The following is a 5,964-nucleotide window of genomic DNA, read 5'->3' on the forward strand; positions in this document are numbered from 1 at the left end:
AGGTCAGATGGAACCCTATTCCCTAGGGCTCAGGTCAGATGGAACCCTATTCCCTAGGACTCAGGTCAGATGGAACCCTATTCCCTAGGGCTCAGGTCAGATGGAACCCTATTCCCTAGGGCTCAGGTCAGATGGAACCCTATTACCTAGGGCTCAGGTTAAATGGAACCCTATTCCCTAGGCCTCAGGTCAGATGGAACCCTATTCCCTAGGGCTGAGGTCAGATGGAACCCTATTCCCTGGGCTCAGGTCAGATGGAACGCTATTCTCTAGGGCTCAGGTCAGATGGAACCCTATTCCCTAGGGCTCAGGTTAGATGGAACCCTATTCCCTAGGGCTCAGGTTAGATGGAACCCAATTCCCTAGGCCTCAGGTCAGATGGAACCCTATTCCCTAGGGCTCAGGTCAGATGGAACGCTATTCTCTAGGGCTCAGGTCAGATGGAACCCTATTCCCTAGGGCTCAGGTTAGATGGAACCCTATTCCCTAGGCCTCAGGTCAGATGGAACCCTATTCCCTAGGGCTCAGGTCAGATGGAACCCTATTCCCTAGGGCTCAGGTCAGATGGAAACCTATTCCCTAGGACTCAGGTCAGATGGAACCCTATTCCCTAGGGCTCAGGTCAGATGGAACCCTATTCAAAGCTCTCATTAGAATCTATGTTACAACCAGCAGCTCTCATTAGAATCTCTGTTACAACCAGCAGCTCTCATTAGAAACTCTATTACAACCAGCAGCTCTCATTATAATCTCTGTTACAACCAGCAGCTCTCATTAGAATATCTGTTACAACCAGCAGCTCTCTTTAGAATATCTGTTACAACCAGCAGCTCTCATTAGAATCTCTGTTACAACCAGCAGCTCTCATTAGAATCTCTGTTACAACCAGCAGCTCTCATTAGAATCTCTAATGTTACAACCAGCAGCTCTCATTAGAATCTCTGTTACAACCAGCAGCTCTCATTAGAATCTCTGTTACAACCAGGAGCTCTCATTACAATCTATGTTACAACCAGCAGCTCTCATTAGAATCTCTAATGTTACAACAAGCAGCTCTCATTAGAATCTCTAATGTTACAACCAGCAGCTCTCATTAGAATCTCTGTTACAACCAGCAGCTCTCATTAGAATCTCTGTTACAACCAGCAGCTCTCATTAGAATCTCTAATGTTACAACCAGCAGCTCTCATTAGAATATCTAATGTTACAATCAGCAGCTCTCATTAGAATCTCTAATGTTACAACCAGCAGCTCTCATTAGAATCTCTAATGTTACAACCAGAAGCTCTCATTAGAATCTCTAATGTTATAACCAACAGCTCTCATTAGATTCTCTGTTACAACCAGCAGCTCTCATTAGAATCTCTGTTACAACCAGCAGCTCTCATTAGAATCTCTAATGTTACAACCAGAAGCTCTCATTAGAATCTCTAATGTTACAACCAGAAGCTCTCATTAGAATCTCTGTTACAACCAGCAGTTCTCATTAGAATCTCTGTTACAACCTGCAGCTCTCATTAGAATCTCTAACGGTACAACCAGCAGCTCTCATTAGAATCTCCAATGTTACAAGCAGAAGCTCTCATTAGAATATCTGTTACAACCAGCAGCTCTCGATAGAATCTCTGTTAAAACCAGCAGCTCTCATTAGAATCTCTAATGTTACAACCAGCAGCTCTCATTAGAATCTCTGTTACAACCAGCAGCTCTCATTATTATCTCTGTTACAACCAGCAGCTCTCATTAGAATATCTAATGTTACAACCAGCAGCTCTCATTAGAATCTCTGTTACAACCAGCAGCTCTCATTAGAATCTCTGTTACAACCAGCAGCTCTCAATAGAATCTCTGTTACAACCAGCAGCTCTCATTAGAATCTCTAATGTTACAACAAGCAGCTCTCATTAGAATCTCTAATGTTACAACCAGCAGCTCTCTTTAGAATCTCTGTTACAAGCAGCAGCTCTCATTAGAATCTCTGTTACAAGCAGCAGCTCTCATTAGAATCTCTGTTACAAGCAGCAGCTCTCATTAGAATCTCTGTTACAACCAGCAGCTCTCATTAAAATCTCTGTTACAACCAGCAGCTCTCATTAGAATATCTGTTACAACCAGCAGCTCTCATTAGAATCTCTAATGTTACAACAAGCAGATCTCATTAGAATCTCTGTTACAACCAGCAGATCTCATTAGAATCTCTGTTACAACCAGCAGCTCTTATTAGAATCTCTGTTACAACCAGCAGCTCTCATTAGAATCTCTAATGTTACAACCCGCAGCTCTCTTTAGAATCTCTGTTACAACCAGCAGCTCTCATTAGAGTCTCTAATGTTAAAACCAGCAGCTCTCATTATAATCTCTAATCGAACAACAAGCAGCTCTCATTACAATCTCTGTTACAACCAGCAGCTCTCATTACAATCTATGTTACAAGCAGCAGCTCTCATTAGAATCTCTGTTACAAGCAGCAGCTCTCATTAGAATCTCTGTTACAACCAGCAGCTCTCATTAGAATCTCTGTTACAACCAGCAGCTCTCATTAGAATCTCTGTTACAACCAGCAGCTCTCATTAGAATCTCTGTTACAACCAGCAGCTCTCATTAGAATCTCTAATGTTACAACCAGCAGCTCTCATTAGAATCTCTAATGTTACAACCAGCAGCTCTCATTAGAATCTCTAATGTTACAACCAGCAGCTCTCATTAGAATCTCTGTTACAACCAGCAGCTCTCATTAGAATCTCTGTTACAACCAGCAGCTCTCAATAGAATCTCTGTTACAACCAGCAGCTCTCAATAGAATCTCTGTTACAACCAGCAGCTCTCATTAGAATCTCTAATGTAACAACAAGCATCTCTCATTAGAATCTCTAATGTTACAACCAGCAGCTCTCATTAGAATATCTAATGTTACAATCAGCAGCTCTCATTAGAATCTCTAATGTTACAACCAGCAGCTCTCATTACAATCTCTAATGTTACAACCAGAAGCTCTCATTAGCATCTCTAATGTTATAACCAACAGCTCTCATTAGAATCTCTGTTACAACCAGCAGCTCTCATTAGAATCTCTGTTACAACCAGCAGCTCTCATTAGAATCTCTGTTACAACCAGCAGCTCTCATTAGAATCTCTGTTACAACCAGCAGCTCTCATTAGAATCTCTGTTACAACCAGCAGATCTCATTAGAATCTCTGTTACAACCAGCAGATCTCATTAGAATCTCTGTTACAACCAGCAGCTCTCATTAGAATCTCTGTTACAACCAGCAGCTCTCATTAGAATCTCTAATGTTACAACCCACAGCTCTCTTTAGAATCTCTGTTACAACCAGCAGCTCTCATTAGAGTCTCTAATGTTAAAACCAGCAGCTCTCATTATAATCTCTAATCGAACAACCAGCAGCTCTCATTACAATCTCTGTTACAACCAGCAGCTCTCATTAGAATCTCTGTTACAAGCAGCAGCTCTCATTAGAATCTCTGTTACAACCAGCAGCTCTCATTAGAATCTCTGTTACAACCAGCAGCTCTCATTAGAATCTCTGTTACAACCAGCAGCTCTCATTAGAATCTCTGTTACAACCAGCAGCTCTCATTAGAATCTCTGTTACAACCAGCAGCTCTCATTAGAATCTCTGTTACAACCAGCAGCTCTCATTAGAATCTCTAATGTTACAACCAGCAGCTCTCATTAGAATCTCTAATGTTACAACCAGCAGCTCTCATTAGAATCTCTAATGTTACAACCAGCAGCTCTCATTAGAATCTCTAATGTTACAACCAGCAGCTCTCATTAGAATCTATGTTACAACCAGCAGCTCTCATTAGAATCTCTGTTACAACCAGCAGCTCTCAATAGAATCTCTGTTACAACCAGCAGCTCTCATTAGAATCTCTAATGTTACAACAAGCAGCTCTCATTAGAATCTCTAATGTTACAACCAGCAGCTCTCTTTAGAATCTCTGTTACAAACAGCAGCTCTCATTAGAGTCTCTAATGTTACAACCAGCAGCTCTCATTATAATCTCTAATGTAACAACCAGCAGCTCTCATTAGAATCTCTGTTACAACCAGCAGCTCTCATTAGAATCTCTGTTACAACCAGCAACTCTCATTAGAATATCTGTTACAACCAGCAGCTCTCATTAGAATCTCTGTTACAACCAGCAGATCTCATTAGAATCTCTGTTACAACCAGCAGATCTCATTAGAATCTCTGTTACAACCAGCAGCTCTCATTAGAATCTCTGTTACAACCAGCAGCTCTCATTAGAATATCTGTTACAACCAGCAGCTCTCATTAGAATCTCTGTTACAACCAGCAGATCTCATTAGAATCTCTGTTACAACCAGCAGATCTCATTAGAATCTCTGTTACAACCAGCAGCTCTCATTATAATCTCTGTTACAACCAGCAGCTCTCATTAGAATCTCTAATGTTACAACCCGCAGCTCTCTTTAGAATCTCTGTTACAACCAGCAGCTCTCATTAGAATCTCTAATGTAAAAACCAGCAGCTCTCATTATAATCTCTAATCGAACAACCAGCAGCTCTCATTAGAATCTCTGTTACAAGCAGCAGCTCTCATTAGAATCTCTGTTACAAGCAGCAGCTCTCATTAGAATCTCTGTTACAAGCAGCAGCTCTCATTAGAATCTCTGTTACAACCAGCAGCTCTCATTAGAATCTCTGTTACAACCAGCAGCTCTCATTAGAATCTCTGTTACAACCAGCAGCTCTCATTAGAATCTCTGTTACAACCAGCAGCTCTCATTAGAATCTTTGTTACAACCAGCAGCTCTCATTAGAATCTCTAATGTTACAACCAGCAGCTCTCATTAGAATCTCTGTTACAACCAGCAGCTCTCATTAGAATCTCTGTTAAAACCAGCAGCTTTTAATAGAATCTCTGTTACAACCAGCAGCTCTCATTAGAATCTCTAATGTTACAATCGGCAGCTCTCATTAGAATCTCTAATGTTACAACCAGCAGCTCTCATTAGAATCTCTAATGTTACAACCAGAAGCTCTCATTAGAATCTCTAATGTTACAACCAGAAGCTCTCATTAGAATCTCTGTTACAACCAGCAGCTCTCATTATTATCTCTGTTACAACCAGCAGCTCTCATTAGAATATCTAATGTTACAACCAGCAGCTCTCATTAGAATCTCTGTTACAACCAGCAGCTCTCATTAGAATCTCTGTTACAACCAGCAGCTCTCAATAGAATCTCTGTTACAACCAGCAGCTCTCATTAGAATCTCTAATGTTACAACAAGCAGCTCTCATTAGAATCTCTAATGTTACAACCAGCAGCTCTCTTTAGAATCTCTGTTACAAGCAGCAGCTCTCATTAGAATCTCTGTTACAAGCAGCAGCTCTCATTAGAATCTCTGTTACAAGCAGCAGCTCTCATTAGAATCTCTGTTACAACCAGCAGCTCTCATTAAAATCTCTGTTACAACCAGCAGCTCTCATTAGAATATCTGTTACAACCAGCAGCTCTCATTAGAATCTCTAATGTTACAACAAGCAGATCTCATTAGAATCTCTGTTACAACCAGCAGATCTCATTAGAATCTCTGTTACAACCAGCAGCTCTTATTAGAATCTCTGTTACAACCAGCAGCTCTCATTAGAATCTCTAATGTTACAACCCGCAGCTCTCTTTAGAATCTCTGTTACAACCAGCAGCTCTCATTAGAGTCTCTAATGTTAAAACCAGCAGCTCTCATTATAATCTCTAATCGAACAACAAGCAGCTCTCATTACAATCTCTGTTACAACCAGCAGCTCTCATTACAATCTATGTTACAAGCAGCAGCTCTCATTAGAATCTCTGTTACAAGCAGCAGCTCTCATTAGAATCTCTGTTACAACCAGCAGCTCTCATTAGAATCTCTGTTACAACCAGCAGCTCTCATTAGAATCTCTGTTACAACCAGCAGCTCTCATTA

The sequence above is a fragment of the Salmo salar genome, unplaced genomic scaffold, assembly GCF_965601325.2.
Source record: "Salmo salar unplaced genomic scaffold, fSalSal1 ptg000347l, whole genome shotgun sequence".
NCBI lineage: Eukaryota > Metazoa > Chordata > Actinopteri > Salmoniformes > Salmonidae > Salmo > Salmo salar.